At 43.8% G+C, this 22,062-nt stretch overlaps 1 protein-coding gene across 6 annotated transcripts in view; it reads right to left on the reverse strand.

Moving 5' to 3' along the window:
• Window positions 1-22,062, reverse strand: part of PAG1 (phosphoprotein membrane anchor with glycosphingolipid microdomains 1) — a 117,184-nt gene that overhangs the window by 42,357 nt on the left and 52,765 nt on the right. For 4 of the 6 annotated variants that reach the window (XM_074577335.1, XM_074577337.1, XM_074577336.1 and 1 more), the window contains one exon: window positions 4,528-4,592. The gene's annotated coding sequence lies outside the window, so the exon portion shown is untranslated. Of the gene's footprint in view, window positions 1-4,527; window positions 4,593-7,003; window positions 7,489-22,062 lie in introns of those variants that run through there. The other 2 variants (XM_074577334.1, XM_074577338.1) reach the window with 2 other exon arrangements.

Here is a 22,062-nt window from a genome sequence, read left to right on the forward strand (position 1 = left end):
CTCAATGCGTAGCCACACTGGGTTTCTTCAGCTTGGTACCTCAGAAGATCAATTACATTTGAATCCCTTGAAAGCAATTAAATACTTTTTTCTATTTAATTTTTGCTATCTATCTATCTATCTATCTATCTATCTATCTATCTATCTATCTTGCTGTACCTCTCACGCTGAGACGGGAAGATCCTCAGCAGCTGAGGGGGAATTTTGGGCAGATCACCTGAAAAGGTGACAATTTACAGATAAAATGACAGACAAGGTATAGAGGTGGTGATGCTTTTATGTTCATTTAGAGCCAAGAGTGAAACGTTTCCAGGGGCCCAGTCTTGGAAAGATGGATTAGCTCTTTGTTCATGGCGTACACAAAATGTAGCATCATGCATCTTATCTTGAGGACATTTTCAATAAAGGTCTTTACAGACTGAAGCTGTAGCTTAGGGAACATAAAATTCATTCTGTAATTAATGGGTTCCCCCCAGTATTATAGAGCAAAAATTCCTACGGTTTGCATTGCTTTTGTAAAACAGTTGCTCTCCTGCTCTCAAGGGACTGTGAAAGGTCAGTGTTGTTGAATATACATGATTAATAAAGTACTCTGGGATGAGAGGTGCTGTGTAAATGTAAAATATTATTAGAGCACACTCTCCTTAATTGACATACACTGAAATGGAATTGCCTGTGCCGTAAGAGCAGAACCAAGAAACCGAGTTAGTCTGATGACAGCGGATTGTCTGAGGCTACTGACAGCCTACAACAGCGCGAGTATAAATTCATCTCGCAGACAGATTTATCTAACGCTGAAAGTCATTGCTGTTCATTTGGAATAGGTGATACATAGATACGAATTCGAAGACTGTGTTACAGAGAAATGACTAAGTAGGCAAAGATCACAGATTACTCCATACCACGATGAAAAAGCAGCTTCTGAAGCAGCTGTAGCCATGGGAGCTCCCGCGCAGCCTGTCTGCCTTCTGCAGAAACACGGCCTCACACAGGCCAGCTCTCAAGCGTATGCCAGAGATGCTTGGGATGCCACGGTCCTCACGTGCTTTGCAAAGCCACTCTCAGGTGGCACTTTTGGACTCAAAATATGCATCCTATTTATCCCTGGCTTTGATAGAGGCTTCCAAGCTCCCGAGGCAGATTTGAACCTTGAGCTTTGTTCACTTACAGCTATATCCAAAGAGCCTTCCTAAAAAGCAGTCCCTTACCGAACTGAGCGAGAATGAGCGGGACTGGAACAGTGGCCCCATCCCCTCTCGGAGAAGCATAAATTATCCTTTCACCCCGCTTTTTGGGATCGATTCCAGTTTCTCTCTTCTGACCACAACGGTCTATACTTTAACACTGCAATAAATAATCAGTTTGAAGTAGATTTTAAAATATTTAAACAGCTGGGGCAATGACATTATTACTCCACTTTACCGTAAATGGAAAAACTCCCATTCCCCCTCCCAAACAAAGACAGAGATTGCAGATCATATTCTGAATTCTTTTCAAAACCTAGGCCAAAAGACCTCACCAGCACAGTCTGTTCCCCTTCACATTATTATTCCCACTCTCACAGATTCTTTTATCTAATTCCCTTTCTCCCTGAAGTTTACACTGTCATTCCAAACATTTTTCAACTGCACTTCTCTTCCCTCCTCTTAAATTCCCTATCTCTCATCAGCCATCTAAACCCCTTCTTCAAATAATGCTATTTTCTTTTAGAAAAATGACACTATGGATTCAGCACTACAAAGTAATGTGTTCCTACCTTTTCTCCTGTGCCAAAACAAGCCATTTTAGACCCTTTTTTTCAAAAAAAAAAAAAGCACAATACAGCAGTTTTGGTAAAGTGTATGAGCTTCCTGCTCCTAAAGGGAAAAGATGAAGTTCTTACTTTTGAATGTATTCACGCTTTCCCATGAAAATTCATACATCTGCCTGGGAGGTAAAGAAGATTCAGGTTATCTATATTCGAGAGAATAGTTACAAGAAGTTATTGCATAAAATGTTTGATTTTCTAGCAACAGAAGTTTTCTTCAAGGATAACATCAAAGTTATCCTCATCTATGCAAAACACTTCTCATCAACATAAAAAAGGCTCTTAATTTCCTCTATACTGAAAAAAATGCCTTTGTAATTTTCTCTTCACTGATGACTTAAGTATTTGGTTTCTTCTACTTTCTTTGGATAATTTGTACTCCTAATAGATTCGGTCATTTGGCTACAGCTAAATTGCCATAGTAATGGCAGACAATGAAACTCTTAGGCTACACTCTACATGATTAATCTGTGCTCCAACTGAAAGCATTTATCATCTGGGGGCTACCCTTCCCATTTGTCTTTTCCCTGTGTTTCCAGTTCTCCTTTCCTAACAAGGAGAATGACAAAAATCAGTATGGCTTTTTAACCGAGGGAATGACATTTTTAGCTCTGAGGCCTATGTGTAAATGTAAATTTCCAGCTGTTAGAACAAAGAAATAGCAAACGTGAGGCAGATGTTAATATATTACCCATTGTTGGTAATACAAGCAAAAATCAACTTAAAAAAAAATCCCCCAGTTATTCCAGTAATGAAAGCTTACTCGCTTGGCCATTTATATAGACCTGTGCCTACAGAAATAAGATGTAACTAGTTTCTCGCAATCTATGGAATCTAGTCAAATCCACTGTGTTTTTTCTTCCTCTTCTGATATTAACAATCCATGGGCTAGAACATATAGCCAATGGAATAATCTCCAGGTGTTCATTCTGTTTAGCAATCTGATGAACATCCAAAAACCATGTAGGGTCTCTACCTCTTAGCATCTACTGCCTGATAAAGTCAAGTGGTATCTGAAAGATTCTGTATCCTATGCTACAGCACCATTTTTCAGGGCCATATTCAGCATCAAAAGTTAAATCCCACAACTGGTTTCTATCAGGTACCACTTGACCATGAGTCTTGAAGCCCCTATGAAGCCAGTGTAGGCAGAGCTAACGAGCAACCGCTCTGAGCTCCCTAAGAACTCTGCTTTCCCTTGAATCCACCAACTGAATAACCCACAGCATGCCTGTGAATGAAGTAAGGCTCTGCTTGCTGTATCTAGTTATCTTTGTTGCTTCTACCATCTTCTAGCCCTTGGAAACTTCTGAATTAACTATCCTGGCATGGTGAACACAAGTCATAGCCAAAGGCATGGAGAAGCATGGATATTCAGAGTATACTTACAGTTTAGATTCTCCTCCAGGGTCTCCAGCCTCTATCTAGCTCTTACCATCTCATGTCTTTCCTCATCTCATCTCTCTCATCTCACCTCATCCCTCCCATGGACCTCGGATCCCCATGAATCCTGTAAGTCCTTCCTTCTAACGTTAATGCAGCAGTGACTTCCGATCGTCGTGTGTCAGGCACATTTGTGTTTGTAATTCCTTTCACACCAGGCAATTCATTAAGGGCTCTGTTTTGATTACCAAAATGTGTGAATGCAATTTTGTATCTCATCTATACAGGGTCACTCTTATGTCAGCTCGTTTTTGACTGTGACAGTCTTTTCCCATCCTGAAGGCAAAACAGTGTTTACGTTTGGTTAGTTAAAATATTTACATTGCACATTCAAATGATGCGTTTTCCCAGTGACAGGGCTCTCTGTGGTATTTCCTCCTGTACCTACTATGCAGCGGAAACAGATGATTAAGATGAATATTCCGGGTGTCTCTAAACAAGCAGATTAAGGAAACAAGCAGCACAGCTATACTATACTAACGCTGCTGGACTTTCTAATATCCATGGGGGCTGTGTAATCTGCCGAGCACTGCATGAAAGCCCGTCTTTTAGGTCCCCAAATTGGAAGAGCTACACGATTTCCAGTCATTGTATTTCAAATAGATTCTTCATTTATTGACCATTCATTTGTTCGCTCAGCGCGTGAGGCAGAGTAAAACACGACAGAAGGAGGTGCTGGGAGAGGAGGTAAGGATGATGCTGTTTGCTGGCCATCAGCCTGCCTGCAGATAAAAGCCTGGAGCACACCGTGCCTGAAGGGGTGCGGAGACGATGGGAGCTGCCACCCAGCAGGAGAAGGGAGGAGTGGAAAAGGAAAGGGAACACTAAAGGTGGCAGAGGAAGGCCACAAAGCGATGGAATTTCTGGGAATCAGAAAACACTCAGGACTCCCCTGTTTTAATTTAACACTTTGAAGTTGAATTACACACTGCAAGTGATGCTGCACTGGGACCTGCTGCACCAAGAGGTACAGCGGACACACAGCATGATCCGTCCTCAAGGGGGTGGTTTGAAGCTCACAGGAGAGAAAGAGTATGCACATAAAACTTCACAGAACAGTGAAATTCAACATCATTTAAGACATATTATCATCTACACAGTAAACACTTAATTTTGCTCATATATTTGTCATTACTGAACAATGAAGGACCACCATATGCACGTCCTTCTGAGAAGAAATCAGATGCAGAGTGAAGCAACTTCTCATGTGGGAACTCCACAGCAATGCAAAATTAGGAAGAAGAACTTAAAAAACTGTCAGTGGGGGTAATCCTTACCTTACAACACCGTCCACGCAGGTCTTCATACAGGCTCTCCCAGTGAGGAAGTAAAAGCTTCTGTGCTGAAAAAAACGATGGAGTGCCGGTTAAGAAGTTACCGAAGAGGCCCTGCCTGTGCTTACACCCATCACAAACTCTGCTGCATCTTTTTGTTTACAGGAACATATTCAATAGATGAAAGTTGACTGTGTAAGCATAAGCTATCTATTTTAAATTGGCCCTGCCTGCTTACTGTCATATACCCTGGAGGAAATGGGTTATAAAAGTCACTGTACAAATGAGCCATGCAACATTTAGCAAACGAACTGTAAGCAGGATGATTTTATGTGTGGGAAACGCATTTGCTCCACTTTTTTAAACTAACAGCAAATGAAACTTTGTGTTTGTCAGTTAAAACACAGCAGTAAAAGTAAAGTAACAGGCTCTACACCAGTATAAGCCAGCATATTCACAATGATAAATGACCAATTTTGAAATTTATCCACATATATTTTTATTTCCTGATAAGAGTGCCTATAGAAAAACAGCCACTGAAAACCGGGTGTGAATTGCAACCCCTTTAATTATTCTGGTTCCATTTTGTCGCTTGTGCAGACAAGCTCTGATTTAGGATTTCCACACACGCTGGTCCCTGACAAGCGCAAGAAAATCACTCAGAAGAACAGAATCTAACCTAGGGTCTCACTTCCCTCCCTCCTGGAGGTAATGACCACACATATCTCTGATAGATTAAAAAAAAAAAATGGGTCTAAATATGCCTATTATTACTTTAAAATGTCCTTCTTTACTGTAGCAGGTGTTGTCTGGAACTTGTCTCACTGACGAGAAGGGCATCGTTAAGATGCTGATGTCCAAACGGCAAGACCTCCAGCCTGTGGTGTGGAGCCCTCTCCCTCTGCGAGGGGGGCGCCCGGGGAAAGCCCCCGTGGAGGCAGGGAGGAGGCTTATTACCCACCTGCCCGGTGCCTGGTGTGGCCCCACCACTGAGCATCCTGGGGGGCTGCGTGTGGATTATCAGGGCTCACATGAAGGGGATGCCGCAACCCCCCAGGCCGAGGGTCAGGATAAACCCAGGTACAGCGTTTTGAGCGAGCAGTTAGCAGTCTCGCAGTTTCCCATGGATAAACGTTCTTTCCTCCGGCCATCCTCGCTCGCTGGCCCCCTGTGCCGAGCACCTCGCGGATACACAGCTTGCAGCTCCCAGCCTTTGGCTGTCCGGCTAGCAAAGCCCCACCGGTTTTGGCAGAGGGACGTCCAGCCTGATGGGCAGCGGCTGCCGCTGTCACTAGCAGGATGTTTTCCGGAGTTTCTCCTGCAAGGCAATGTGTTTATTCTTTGGAACAGTTGCTCCCTAAAGATTAAAACCGAACAAGAGCACAAAAGCAGCGTGTGTCCTCCGGGGCTGCTATGTGCCATCGGGCAAACAGGAGGGACGAGCTGTGTTATCCAGAACGACACGCAACGCACGGTGCTGGACTGGCAGGAAAGAGCGAAGTCCTTCAACACATAGATTACACTCTCCCCTTTTTTACCCGCCCCCCCCTTAGAAAAAATATCTTTCAAACGCCACTTGCAACATTAAGAGCTCCAGATCTGGAGTTGTGCTGGGGGGTCCCCACCGCAGCTGAGCCCGTTCACCCCGAAAGCACGCCAACCCGGGCACACAAAACGAACAACAGCCGCAGCATCAAGGCAGGCACTTTTAAGATCACGTTCTTTATCATCCCCAAACAGCAGTACACACTCTCAAAAACACAGCTGACAATTACAAGGGACAGACAGCAATAAGACCTGGAGAAGTGCTCAGACAAAATGTACCTTCACTTTAAAACTAGAAAAATAATAGTAATTTAAAAACTACTAAAAATTCCATCGAAGCAGTAAGAACACAGGAGAAATATCTGCACAATAACATAAAATCTGTTTAGCACAGTCTGTGTAATCTTAGTTACTACAAAGAGATCGAAAAAATACATGCAACAACGATTTTTCTTTCTGCTGAGGTGTGTGGAACAAATGTTAATTTTTTACCACTGTACAGGATGTTTTCTACCCCAGGGACTACCTGCAGGGGGGAGGAACTGTCTTGGTAATAGTAAGAAGTATTTACCTTGCCTAATGGCTATATGTTAATGTATTTCTATTAGTAAAATCCACTTAATATTGCATATTCGTAATAGCTTCTGGCTTAAAAAGTAAGAAAGCTGGAGAATGAGACTAAATGGTCTTTTCTTCCTCTGATGGGAACTGATGCAGATTTTCTCATTACTGGTAACGCGAACTGAGCCCACATAAAGGAGAACAGACAAACTTCAATAACCCTCAGCAGGAGCACGATGCCACCATGAAGCTTTATTCTCCTAAGGAGTAGGGTGGACTTCTCAACTTCTCCCCTGGTCATATCACCCATATTTCAATTAATAACCGAACAGCATCAATCACCACCGTGGTACTGTAAAGATAAAACCCTTACCTTCGGTTAACAAGGACTGCTGGGGCCAGACCCTGTTTGCATTGTGCAGAAGACACCAGGAGAAGCCCGTAGCGAGGTGCTCTGAAAACTCCCTCTGGTCGTTCAGGCAGCTCTAGGAGTTTCTCGAGCCCCGTCCTCGGCCGCTGGCCGATTCCGTATGCACGGCGCCGATCCCCACCTTCCCCGGCTGCCAACCCGGCCACAGCCTGGGAACAATGCCGCCTCTGTCAGCCCGCCGAACGAACGCTGGCACAAAGACACGCTCATGTACAGCCCCGGACTTACTTTCCCCCCCCACCCCTTTCTTGGAGTACGGGGCTGATGAGAACGTACAGGAGAAAAACGCTTAATGTATTTGTGATTAGCCAAAGCTTCAGGAGGAGTAAGAGGGTGCTGGTGCAGGACGGGCACCCCGGCGCCTGGAAGGGAGATGAAATCTGCGCTGGCGAGAGTGCTCCCTGCCTCACTTCGCACATTTTTGTTTCAGATCCGTGGGTGGCGGCGTGAGCAAGCAGCCGAAACAGGGGAGGAGTTAACACGAAATGCAATTTTATGACTCGGAGCCTTGTCTGCCTTTTCGAGAGCAGGACGGCGAGAGGTGAAATGGCCAGGCGATGACACAGCCAGCGTGCCTTCCACATCCCACCTGCCTCCGCCCGCCCTCCCAAACTGCCCGGGACAGGTCCCCTCCCTGCTGAGGTGTTATCCCCGGGATGGAGCAGGGATGCGGCGGATGCTCTTGCACCGCTCAGAAGCCACACTCCGGAGAGCCCCGGAGCACGCTGGCTGTTCTCCCCCTCCCCGCGGCATTGCCAGTTTAATTTTCAAGAAGGCACGATGCTTCACAGTCTTAACGAGCCACTGTAGGATGAGACAATGAATGACATCCTCAGCAGATGTTTACAGCTGTCACTGGGAAGGGAGGAAGACGGCAGCATTTCAAATCCCAGTTTTCTGCAAAGCTCCCCTTGGAAATCAGAGAGGCAAAGCAGAAAGCCCTTTCAGAATCAGACGCCTGCATTTTTCTTGTTTTGAAAGGACTATCGTGTGCAGGTTGCACACATTTCACGCAACTTCAGGTTAGTTTTCTTTCCTATCAGAAAACAAGAAGTGATCTGGCCCAGCTCCAGAGAAGTCGTTGATGATCCCTGCTGAAACCAATTGGAATTTTACAGTTTAACTCAAATATTCCCAAGCCAGGCGCCACGATAGATAGTCACTGTTTCAGATTCCTCCACATTAATTATAGTTCCGATCTCCAAACACTGCAGCTGAACAGAGCATCAAGCAACAATGTGTTTTCTCCCAGAAGCAGACACCAAGGGACACACAGCCCTGGGGTGCAGCACAGCTATGAACTCATTTCAGGTCCCTGATGAACCATCACAGCGTTACAATAATTTCCCATGCAATTAGTATTAATTGGTGACTTGCTGGCAATCCCCCAGGGGCCCTATCTCACCCTTTTAGCAGGTCCTATCAGCTCAGGCTTGAGGATCATCAGCAGGGCCAGGCTGGCATCACTGGTGCCCCAGTTCTCGGGGCTCGTTTTTGCTGTTAAAATTTTTGGGGAACCGGCAAGGGTTATCTTGAGTGACGAACAATCACAGCTTTGCCGCTTCCAAATTAATGCGTATGAGTTTGTAACGTGAGACAGTAAAATAAGAGGGAGATATCTAGAGGGAATTTATAAGCTCTTTTTTGGAAAAGAACTTGTTTCAAAGCATTTCACAAAGGCCAAACTCCAACACCGTTTTTCAGGAGAACGGAGCGGCAGTGCCAGTAGCTAGTAACAGCCCAGTAAAACTCTGCATTTCATGCTCAAAATTAAGCTGAGAAAGGAGAGCTGTAAATGAGCAATGACCTCTTCTACTGTTATTCTTTAATATCAGTTCTTAAGGAAACTTTTTCGTTTTATCTATTAATGAGATCAAGTTATTTGTGTTAAGCATCTTGCCATATGGACTTAAGCAGGATCAGGATTGCTTTATACCAGCAGAGCCCCATAGCAATAAACAAAATCAGATGCTCTTTGACACAACATCGTAAATATCTAAAATGTATTTCAGAGTAGCTTCCTGGGTCTGTATTACAGCTGATGGATCTCAAACGTGATCTCTTTTTGCCCTGCAGAATTACATAAGTAATCTCAAAAATTCATATACTTCTTTAAGAAAAAAGTGCTGAGGCAATTATTTAGAGTCAAAAAGATGCCCTAAATGAGAACTGCAGGGAGGCAGCCTACATGCGCCATTCAATAACTACTAAAGGATGCCAACATCTAATGGTAAAATACATTAGGCAAGGCTTGTCGCTGGAGGCAAGCAGAATTACTTCAACTAAAACAGGTCAAGTATAATCAAGAGCAACGTCCTACAGGCCAGCTTTATTCCTCCTCCCTTTTCAGCCACTCCTGTTTCTAGTCCACATGAATCAGTGGTCCTCAGCATTACTCTGCTCATACCATTTTCCTCCTCTATAGTGCAATGTTTGGGAACCGCAACATAGCATCAATAGTTTGCCTCATGCAAAATGTCTAATACATGGTATACTATGGCTTGAAGGCATTCGAGAACATTAATGATGGTTACTTCTCTTGGAAATCTTGGGGCTGGAGCAGAGGAGAGTGCTACAGCCTGCCCTGTGCCGTCTCACTTTGTCTCTAACAATTTGCACCTCTAGATTTTACTTAAGGGCTCATGTTGTACTTAGGGTACACAAACTCAAATGTGAAAATCAAAATTCATAGTATTTACATTGGTCAGCAGATGTATAGAGATTTATCATTTACAGGTATGTGGTTTATATGACAGAGTTTATCCATTTTTTTCCTTGGAGACCTTCTCTCTCTGGATCTTTGTGATCCTATTTGATTCTGATTTTTTAAAGTCCTTATCGCCCTTTTTATTTCCACTTTTATGGTATGTAAAGATCCAGCCATTATTTTTTAGTGTCACATGAAAAATGAATACTTTCAGACTATTCTCACAATTATTTTAAAAGTACAGAAGACAACCTCATTTTCACTGGTGTAACTCCACAGTAATTCAATTAACTTCCAGTATCTTTGGATGTACACCATTCATCTGAGATGTCCCTCTCCTCTATCTCTCACATCCTTAGCTCTCAAAGAGTAGAAAAACCCACAAAAAAAAAAAAAATCCTCAGTTTAGGTGGCAAAAGAGTTTTGTCATTCAGTGGAGGGATGGATCAAGGAACCACAGGACGGAACTTTCAGAGAAGATCTTTTTTCCATAAAAACACACAAGAGGAAGAAGCATGGTGCGCACTCTGGTAGGGACAGTAAGGTGCAGTCTGTGTCTTTGGTGGATTATTAGATTTCTTAGTATACTGCTACTGTGAAAAATCTGGCTTGCTCACAGGCTTTTATAACACACATACACGTTCATACTCCCACTTTACATCTACAGCTAAGAGACAGAGGGATACAACATTCAGTTTCAGAAGACACAATAGCGAGTTTCTTTCTCCAATGAAGAATGCCAAGACTTAGTCACTGCCACTCGAACACCCTGATATCAAATTCAGTCCTTACAAATACAAAGCAAACATCTTTAAGCAAATTATGAACATCTCTGTCCATACAGATAAGAGTTGCACTTGTAAATTACTTCTCTAAATAGGTGTTACATCAAATCTTCAACTAGACAAAGATAGATGTGTTCAGGCTGCAGTAGGTGATAATGAAGCCTTAACTCTAGAGATCTTAGTTAAATTTGCATTAGCTGTTGATGAAAACCAATTTGATAACACTGCTTATTCTAGGCTTCCCTGAATTACCGTTTTTCCAGTCAAACTTGTCACTGCTATTCCTTCCCGCATTAACTTTGTTAGAGCATTACTTCCAATGACAGTTTTATTTGAGGCACTGCAGGGCATCGGTACGTGCATCTCATCAGGTCCTTCCACCTGCCTGAGCCCAATGCTGGACTGTACCAGGTTCTCTCCATCTACGGGAGATCCAGGGACTAAACACATAATTACACTTCATCAAGCACCACCTTTTGCTCTGGCTGGGAGCTTGTCAATCCTAGGAAGTACCTGCACATCTCCTATGGATGCTGAAGACACGCACATGCCAGGCTGCCTCCACTGCTGAAGAGGGCTGTATTTAATTTTGAGCTATCTATCTTAATGAAGTATTTTACTTGGACACAGATCATTTGGGTCTACGGCCTGTTCTCTGCTAAAAGCTCTTGACTTACTCAGGTTGAATATGTCGTCTATACAAGTTACACAAGACTTATGGCCATATGGACTTTCATTTGGCATATTTAGCGTGTGTCTAAAGTCCCTTCTTAGAGCAGTCAAGTCAAAGCCTCATAAAGATTTAAAGTATACCAACACAATCTAAGTTTAATATTGTGTAATACAAGAATACAGATAATTTTCTTAAATCTTTTTTTTTTTAATGGAAGTTGGTTTGCAGCATTATAGAAATTATGAACTACTATACATTCAATGAAGCATTTTTATGATGCCGTTCACAAATTTTTTTCTCCTCTGTCAGATTAGCACTGATAACGGAACTGAAACTTTCATCTTTTCTGCTTCCAGTATTTATCACAATAATGCACACAAGTCTATGGGACTGGCTGGGTTACATCCAAGAGTGCTGAAAGAGTTGGCAGACGTGCTCGCCAAGCCACTTTCCATGATCTACCTGAAGTCATGGCTAACTGGGGAGGTCCCAATGGACTGGAGGGTAGCAAATGCAGCGCCCATCTACAACAAAGGCAGAAAGGAGGATCCGGGAAACTATAGACCTGTCAGTCTGACCTCGGTAGCAGGGAAGGTCATAGAGCAGATCATCTTGAGTGCCATTACAAGTCATATAATGGACAACCAGGGGATCAGGCCTAGTCAGCACGGGTTTAGGAAAGGCAGGTCCTGCCTGACGAACCTGATCTCCTTCTATGACAAGATGACCCGATTATTGGATAAGGGAAAGGCTGTGGACATTGTCTACCTAGACTTTCGAAAAGCATTTGACACTGTCCACCATAGAATTCTCATGGAAAAACTGGCGGCTCATAGCCTGGATGAGCATACGATCTGCTGGATCAAGCACTGGCTGGATGGACGGTCCCAAAGAGTGGTGGTCAGTGGAGTTAAATCCAGCTGACAGCCGGTCACAAGTGGTGTCCCTCAGGGCTCAGTGTTGGGACCATTTCTGTTTAACATCTTTATTGATGACCTTGATAAGGACATAGAGTGTATCATCAGCAAGTTTGCAGATGACACCAAGTTAAGCGGGAGTGTTGATCTGCATGAGGATAGGGAGGCTCTACAGAGAGACTTGGATAGATTGGATCAATGGGCCAACACTAATGGAATGAGCTTCAACAAGGCCAAGTGCCGGGTCCTGCACTTGGGCCACAACAACCCCATGCATCGCTCCAGGCTTGGGGCAGTGTGGCTGGAGAGCTGCCTGGCAGAAAAGGACCTGGGGGTTCTAATTGACAAGCGGCTGAACATGAGCCAGAAGTGTGCCCAGGTGGCCAAGAAAGCCAATGCCATCCTGGCTTGTATTAGAAATAGTGTGACCAGCAGAAGCAGGGAGGTGATTGTCCCCCTGTACTCAGCACTGGTGAGGCCACACCTTGAGTACTGTGTCCAGTTCTGGGCACCTCAATATGAGAGAGATATCGAGGTGCTGGAGTGAGTGCAGAGGAGGGCAACGAAGCTGGTGAAGGGCCTGGAGAATAAACCTTATGAGGAGCGACTGAAGGAGCTGGGACTGTTTAGTTTGAGGAAGAGGAGGCTGAGGGGAGACCTCATCACTCTCTACAACTACTTGCAAGGACATTGGAGAGAGGTTGGTGCTGGTCTCTTGTCACAGGTAATTAGTGATAGAACAAGAGGGAATGGCTTCAAGCTACAACAGGTAGGTTTAGGCTGGACATTAGGAAAAAATTCTTCACAGAAAGAGTGGTCAGAGACTGGAATAGGCTGCCCAGGGAGGTGGTGGAGTCACCATCCCTGAATGTGTTTAGGAGTCGTTTAGATGTGGTGTTAAGGGATATGGCGTAGGGGAGAACGTTGTAGAGTGGGGTTGATGGTTGGACTCAATGATCCCAAGGGTCTTTTCCAACCTAAATGAATCTATAATTCTATGATTCTATCAAGCTTTTGAGCACAGCTCTTTGCTTTCCATTTGTAGTAACCAGAATTTCCAACTGTTTTTTCACCCAAATACTTGATAGATTTGGGCTTGCTTTGTCCAGACAAGACTTAATGCATTAAATCTGCTACATTCAAGACTAAATACTTACATATGGTTTCCTAATGCTACTCATTAGGAGATGGATGGGTACAAATTTGCTTCCTTCGACTTCAGCTTGCCTTTTATTCTTCCCTGCAGCTTGCTCATTTTTATTAAAAATGAAGAAAAAAATCACATTACTAAGTTTTCATTTTTCACTCTTCCTAATCTTCAGATTTATCCCATTTATAAGGCCCAAATATTCTATGACAAGAGTTCTTTAGACCATTTAACAGGAGCAAAGTCTTGAATGACCAGGGACTTTCTTTTTTGTTTAATCCTCTCCTGCATCCTCCTACTTTTCCTATTTTCCACTCCTTAATTAAATTTCAGGTCAAAGCTCTTTCTGACTCACGACATTCAACTGTTTTCAGATTTGGTTAAAAAATCATGCAAATCCATTATCCTATATTGTCATAGTGAACCCGGAGAAACTCTCCTGAATTATTTGGATATATGTACAAGATCTGATTATCTAAATCAAATTGCTAAACTCTAAATGCACAAGGGAATAATAATTTTTTTTTTTAATGTCAAATCAGATTAAAGTGTGCTCAAAATAATTGGCCAGACTATTGGATGCTAGTGGGCAGAGGTTCTGGAAATGGAAGTGACACCATGATAATTGGCAAAACAGCCACCAGAAGATATAAATCTATTTACGATTTGAGGATTTCACTTTGAGACTAAAAATGCAAGAGACAAAGAATGACATCTGCCAGTCATTTGCTGACAAGTTGCGACAGAGCAGCTGAGAAGCAGGACACCTGTGTCACTACTTCCTACCCAGCCATGACTGCTCCGCATCCTGCCTCCCACGGCCGACTTGCATTTCCGAGTCCTGATCTTGTCAGACCTGTTTGAATTATCCCGGTTTTGCTGACAGGATTGGTGGCATCATATAATACACAGCAAAAGCATAGAAGATAAAACTGTTTTTATTCAGCAGATTGCATTTATATGAAAAGTAATTATTAAGATGTCGTTCTCTCTGTACAAGCAAGTACTTGCACAAACTATGCAAGTCTTCTTACCAGAGCTACTGCTCTGTAGGAACTGTTGGACGCACATTTAAGTACTGAATCAGTGATAAAGATGTCAGTAGCATTTATTTAGTCATAAAACCAGGGATATTAAAAAAAAAAAAGAGAGAGAGAAAAGCAAACCATTCTTAGAAGCTTTGATTTAACCACAGCAAATTGAGATAGCCTTTACTACTGGAAGATTCAGCACAATACTGGAACCTCAGCACAAGAAGGACATGGACCTCTTGGAGCGGGTCCAGAGGAGGGCCACGAAGATGATCCGAGGGCTGGAGCATCTCTCCTATGAAGATGAGCTGAGAGAGTTGGGGTTGTTCAGCCTGGAGAAGAGAAGGCTCTGGGGAGACCTTATAGCAGCCTTCCAGTACCTAAAGGGGACGTACAGGGAAGCTGGGGAGGGGCTGTTTGCAAGGACATGTAGCGATAGGGTGAGGGGCAATGGTTTTAAACTAGAGCAGGGCAGGTTTAGATTAGAGATTAGGAAGACGTTCTTTACAATGAGGGTGGTGAAACACTGGAACAGGTTGCCCAGAGAGGTGGTGGAGGCCCCATCCCTGGAGACATTCAAGGCCAGGCTTGATGAGGCTCTGAGCAATCTGATTTAATTAAAGATGTCCCTGCTTACTGCAGGGGGGTTGGACTAGATGACCTCCTGAGGTCCCTGCCAACCCAAAACATTATAAGATTCTATGATTCTATGATTTCAGGAAAAACTGGATGGGATGTAGACTGTCAGTTAACAGTTCTTGGTCTCTCTGATTATCATCACTATATCCCTCACAGTGAAAACTCGTTTAAAAATCAGGAAAAACAAGATGAACAAGCTTAATTCCCTTCAAAACACAAATATAAACTTGGTTAATTATGTCAAACATTTTTTAATGCAACCTGGGCTGTTTGTGCTGTTCTCCTAGTTACCTGCAGGACAGAGCAGAGACCTGGCTGCCCATGCACTCACTTCATGTGGCACTAGCTTGAAATCTAGCAGTATTGCCTGAAGTTTGACCTATGTTACAGGTATAAAAGAAAAAAAAAACAGCCTAAAGAAGCTGCTGGCACCTCAAATTCGTAGACCTTATGGAGCAGATGAACAACAGATCAGTAAGAGAAGGCGTTCCCAGCTTCTTTCTGGTACTATTGTCTTGCTATTTTATGCTTTTTGCCTGAACTCCACACTACCTGTGAGAGATCAGACCTGGTTTTATATCTACTATTATATTGTTCTTTGATACTTTGTTCTCCCTTGGACAAATTTGCCATGGATGGATTGCCATCTATCTGGAAGCCTCACCCAAACTTGGTTCTTGAGGTTGGACTGAAAGAATTTAGAGAGTAATTGAAAAGGAAACTTAAAAGAGCAAATCTCACAAGTGTCTGATAAAGCCAGGCTTACGCAACGGTGCTGAGAAACTGGACCCTGCCCTGATTTTCCAGTATACCTTCAACTCCATGGCACATCTGAAGCAAACATGTCTCAGGGTGAAATGGCCCAGTAATCCAGAGGTGCCTGACCACCACGGGAGCTCTCTGAAGGCTCTCTTTTTCTTTTGTTAAATTGAGCAGCTAGAAATACACCTGAACTATTCAGAGAAGTTTCAGTCCAGAAACGCTCATCCCCACTGCAGAAAGCCACCGAAGAAGAATATTCAACCAGTTTTCCACTTGCTTCTAGCAGCAGTAATTAATGTGGGTAGTACAACAATGAAAATAAAACAAAATTGCCAATTCCTCCTTTCTCGTATCTGTTCATAAAGGTTTTGCCCTGATCATACAGCATGGTTGTGACAGAAGCTGGTTTTGGTTTTGTTTTTTATAACTAATGACAACATCATGAAAACTATCTCAAGCATCAAGAGTCAATCACAGCCAGCACGCAGGGGCTGAGCCTTCGGCATGCTCCACTCCACCAGCCTTTGGTGTACGAAAGCCAGTATCTGCGATAGAGACTTTACCCTATAATTATTAAGTAAGTCTCTACGGGACCACGGCTCAATACAGACGGTGATGTCAATTGGAAGCTGCTGAGATAGCCCACCACTGACAAGAAATAAAAACTACTGAAAAGATAAAAAAAGCTGTAGAACCGGAGAAATGTCAGTAGATGCGTTTTGCAGCTACCTGTCATTTGTGTGCCATCACCTGACATCTCCCTCCCGTGCATCGAAGGTGGCAGACAGAGTGGACTGATGGACAGAGAATGCAGAGCATCACCGCCATGACCAGCACCCAGACAAGAGGGACTTCCCAGAACACTTGTATGTCTCTTCCTTTGGAAAATAACCTTTTAAATCACTCTGCCAGCAGGAACTGAACACAATGCTTAAGGAATCCCGCAATAGCTTGTGGATGACAAGATTTTTTTTTAACCTTTGAATGTGACCTCTGTCATTTTTACATAAGTTACTGCGACAACCAACGGGTTAGCAGAACCCTGCTCACCACCTCCAGACTCCGTACTGGACAAGACAGTAAACAGTATTAGCTATGCCAGCTTACCGAACCGGGAGAGATGCTAGCATAAAACCCTAAACCAGAGTTTTAGAGGGGGGACTTGCTTAATCGAGCAAGCTTTGCCAGGAGATGTAATTGAACACCGCAGAGGATGCCATTAGCCTACCTTTAGAAAAAAAAACACGCTTCACCAAATCCTGAAATTCTTGTTCAGTATTTGCATTAAATCTATGGGAATTGTACGGGCTTCAGCATGTGTTTTCTCCCACACCAAAGCAGCCAGATGGACAGACAGGGATGTGAGAAAAACATTTTCTGTCAAGCCTGAGGGGAGATGAACAAGTAAAGAAGCCCCCACGTACATCCACCCCCCACACTCCAAGCACGCACACCCCCCTGTAACTCAGAGACTGGCCTTCCCAGAGCTCCCTTCCCTTGAGGACAGAGAAAGCAGCGGCTGGGCAGCCAGAGGGGTGTACTCCTGCCAGCACTTCCACCGCAACTGGGAAGCGTTCCTGGGGTGCCCCGCGCTGTGCCGGAGCGAGGAGCAAGCCTGGGGCTCCCCACCTCCACCACCCTGCCACCCAGCACAGCCCTGGGAAGAGAGGTCACCCTGTTTCGTAGCTGTCAGTCACTGCAACACAGAAGGTGGCTTTGTATCAATAGTTGTTGTTCTACTAAAATTCATCTTCCTTAGCTTGTTTCCCTCCTAACAGTTGTTAATGGATTTCATTACAGTTTTTCTCCTTTTTAATCCGCATTCCTCCCTTTGCGAGGAAGGCGCCGGAGCAGCTGCAGCCAGCTGTGAACTTTCCCATGGGGACCCTGACTGCTGCCTCTGGGACACCAGCGACAGTCCTGCCATGACGGAGAGCATCTTAACTTCAGACAGGATCACTTGGCGCTGCTGTGGGAGTCCGGGCAGTAAAGTGCTCCTCAACTTCCATGGGGAGATGAGTGTGCTTTACACGGTGCAAGCAAGAGAAACATTTCCTCTGAAATCAGTGGGGCAGAGGAAACAAATTAATCCTGCAATATATTTAGGAAAGCCCCACCATTTCTGAAGTGTTTCAGGAATAATGTTCAACAAATGGTAATTGTACCCTCCCCGCCTTTGCTTTTACTGTCTGAGGAGGGGAAAGACAAAATATTTCATCTCTTTTTCCATCAGTTTTAAAATCAGATTTTCAGGGTGGCTGTTAGCATCCTCTCCATACTAGACACCAGAAGTCACAGGGAATCAAAGCCTGAATCTTTGCTCAGACAAATCTTCTAGGAACACCAGCTTGGAAAGCATCCCCTGGGAAACCAATGCCTATTCCCTGCCACTGGAAACATCACAGCCAATAATCCCAGTCAGGCCAACTAATGCGGGTCTCTTGATTTTTTTACTTTCCTAATTTTATGGAACATAGAGAAAATAAACTCAAATAAGGGCAGGTTATCTCACATGTGTAGCCCCCTCAAAACTAAACCACAGACATCAAGAATGTGAAATACCAGCCATACACAAATCTTCTCCAAGAGATTCTATTAGCACAGAGATATAACTGAGCTGGCAGATACTCCTGAAAAAATTACATGTCTTGTACATGCTCTGAGAAATTACCTTGCCTCTCTTTATGAAGCTGCTTTTTGGGTGAGGGGGTGTTGGGTTTGCTCTAGTTTTAGAGTGGGTTTTTTTAACACTGAATTTCCATTAATTCCAAATCATGATTAAAAAAACCAAACAACTTATTTTGCTTGTGTTTCACGAGCTGCTCCAGCCCTCTCCTGCCGGCAGCGTTAGCAGTACCGCTCACAGCACTGGATATTGCCTACTTGATTCATCACTAAATCAACACAACATAAATCCCCCAGGCACGCCAAAGCAACACTACACTAATGCTTCAGCTACGCTGCAAGAGCATCTCTCAAAACGCCTAGAAAATCGTTTCAGATGACCATGGCTTTGTTCTCGCTGCACACTGGTCAAGAAGTGGTTAAAATGGATGGTGAAAACCACTGCAAGTAATCTGAAAGACTGCATTCCCATCATGTTTGCCACTTTAAATCCTATTTTTACCTACATAAACCTTAGCGCAACGCTGTTCTGTTGAAATCATTAGAAGCACTTTGGCTTCGTGGAGGTGGAAAAGCCCAGACCCTGACCCAGCATGCAGGAGTGCCACCGCTTCACCTGCCACGAGCCTGCGGTGCCGCGTCAGTCATTTATTTCTCCAGACATCCGCCTGCTTAGAATGAAGCTTTTACAGGAATTGTTTTAACTACATTCTGTCCTGTGCAAGCACGCAGCCAAAAAAATTTAAACCCCGCTCTTGACACAGTCTTTTTCAATAGAGATGGAGTTCATAGGAACCATTTATCCTTCACATTTTTATTTTCAGCTTTATCGTTTCCATTTGCTCAAGACCCCTTGTCATGTCTCATTCTTTGGCTCCAGCCCTAAGAGAGTTACACACATGGTTATTTTGACCCAGCATCATCTTCCTACCCTCAATTCTGCCTTAACGTAAAAAAGACAAAAGCCAAAGCCCTACCCCTCCGTACAATTTTATGTTCTTACTAATAGTGTCCAAAGGGCGGATGAACGCATGAAAACAACACAGAGCCGCACACGTGCAACGTGAAGGATTCCTATCGCTGCAGAGACCTTATCTTCTAGGTTTTCCTGACTGTACAGTAAATTAGAGACACTCCCAAATGGTGAAAACTAGCGAGGAAGTTTGCTTTGCAAACAATTCCCTTTAAAAACGCCTCGTAAGGAACTATTTGGCAGCATTAAACTTTTTGTCCCTTAAACATGCAATTCTCTACTGAAAGCGGATAATGTGAAATAAAGTACCGGAAAATGAAGCGATTTGAGATTATACACAGTCAGTTGGACTTTCTCTAAAGAACCATTACACGGACCCTTTACAGCTTGCAAAGCTGAGTTTCTAGAAGCCGAAAGAAGCAGCGTGGAGTAACTGCAGGCTCATGTCAAAGGACAGCAGCAGGCAGGACCCCGCATAATGGGTTTGCATTGCAACCGCACTAATACCCTCGTCACATAAAAGGGCAGGAGCGATAAATGGGAAATGAATGGGAAGATTAATTCCTGGTGGCTTTTACAGCTAACATCCATACCACCGGGGCAGCAACACCAGCCAGGAAGTTTTGTTCCTCACAGCAAGGTCGGTCCCTGCTCTGAACTGGGACCTTGACTCTGTGGCATGGCAAGCAGGACAGCTTGCAAATGCTACAGATCAGGAGGTTTCAGAGAGATGAATGTGGAAAATATATATAGGGATGAGCACTCTCCTTGTTGCTTGAGGATACCTGATTTTGGCCACTGGGCCAGCCCATCATTTCTCCATCATTAGTGTGGAAACACTTCCTGCAGGCTCATGCTCCCCGGAGCATTGCAGGAGGGTCTGGCAGCTGGGAAAGAGAAAGATGGATCTTCAAGCCTCTGAAAAGATAGAAGAAACTCAGGATAAGCAGGTATCATCTGTGCTAAATCGACAATCAGCGAGCTCAATGTGCTTGGTGGCTAGGCTGGATGGCCACCTGAGATTCACCAGGCTGGAGCTCTATGTCCACAGCCTTCCAGACACAGTTTAGGAAAAAGTTCCCTGAAACAAGATTTAATCTTTCCACTGGAACAAAAGTTCAGAAACCTCAAGATAACCTTGCACCAGCTTCCTTTTTCCAGTGAGATCCAGCTTCTGTCTGGCAAATGCTCAGGAGCTGCACACGGCCAAAGCTTTATCGTTCTCTCACTGAGCCTGGGTTGGGAATCTTAAAGCAGCAGGATGCTGAGTTCAAGTAATTTCAGTCATGGCTCTAACTTTTGAAAGGAGCAAAAATAAAAACAAAGAACTGACACTAATGATGCTTGCAATCACTGCCAAAAAGCAGAATCTACCATATGAGCTGAAAAATTAAATATATAACATAAGAATTTAAGAGCGCAGGTGAAATCAGAGCAAAGACACGTCTTACAACAGAACAGTAAATAGAACTGGCAAAAACACGGCTGCACTTTAAAAAAATAAAAAACAATAAAAATTCTTTAAATCAAGTTGAAATTAAAACTACTTAGACTTAGCTACAGGTATGAAAAGATACATACTTGCAAGGAAGAAAATAAAACAATATGGACCTAGCAAGAAATGTTACTATGCTAAGATAAAGCCACATGAAACTGTACATGTTGAGAAAGACTGTGTGTCTTTTTTTTTTTTTTTTTTTTTAAATAGTACAGCTTCCCATCTGCTTGTGGAGAACAAACAAGGGTCCCAAGGCCATGATCCATACCAGAATCCATGCTCACTCTGGTCTCCCATACCACAACCACATCAAGCTTGGGCTTTCCATATGTCGCTGAAAATGTGTCCGAGAACTTTTTGTGTCCAAGCTCCAGGTGGAGAGCTGCTGGACCCTTGAGGAGCTCACAAGCCTCTACAGACAGAGTGCTCTTCAGAAGTGCCAGCACCCAAAGGAAAAGATCCTTCAGTTTTGGAACTAAGCTCACCTAGGGGCTTAACACAACAGAAATTAATGTCTCTTCTGGGCGTGACACCCCAGTGGGGTGCATCGTGGACAGGCGGTGGCATTGCTGCTGTCCCTTGGCAGGCACTTGGGGCTGACCGTGGCGGAGGGCTCGCCAGGGGAGAAAAGCCAGGAAATACAGTGAAAGTGAGACAAAAGTTGTCTTCTCAACTCCCCTTCACGCAAGGACCTGGATCTTTTTGAGCCAAATCAGTGCTTTTCAGTGTTTTTTGTCCTCTCCACCCTGAGCGCTGACACCGTGGGCCCTCCAGGCTGTGCAGACCACTGCCACATCAATATTCGCAGAGGAGATCCTGAAGAAAGTTCATTTATTTTCCAGCATTATTACAGTTAATTGGAAACATCTGCTACAAATATCTGTATGCCAGAAGCATCCCAATCTACTAGGCAGTCTCTGCAGGAATACCCACTCCGTCTTTTCTGGATAGGTTTTGCCAACGGCATCTTTATTGTCAAAGAAAAGACACCATAAGACTAATCGTCCAAATGCAGAGTTTAAATTGTCTCTGCTCGTTTTCACACAAAGTAGTAACATATGTTGTGCTGTCACAGCTGTGAAAGATATTTTCATCTCCTCGTTTGGCTTTTAACTGTTTTCTTGCAGTGAACCAGGTCAAAGAGTTTTGGGAACACTGCTCCCCTCTGACACCCAGTAGCATCCTTAATCTAATACAGAGCTGCAGTGAGAATATCCAAGCATGCGCAATTAACATTTTACATTT

This window comes from Larus michahellis, chromosome 2 (assembly GCF_964199755.1).
Source record: "Larus michahellis chromosome 2, bLarMic1.1, whole genome shotgun sequence".
NCBI classification, from domain to species: Eukaryota; Metazoa; Chordata; class Aves; order Charadriiformes; family Laridae; genus Larus; species Larus michahellis.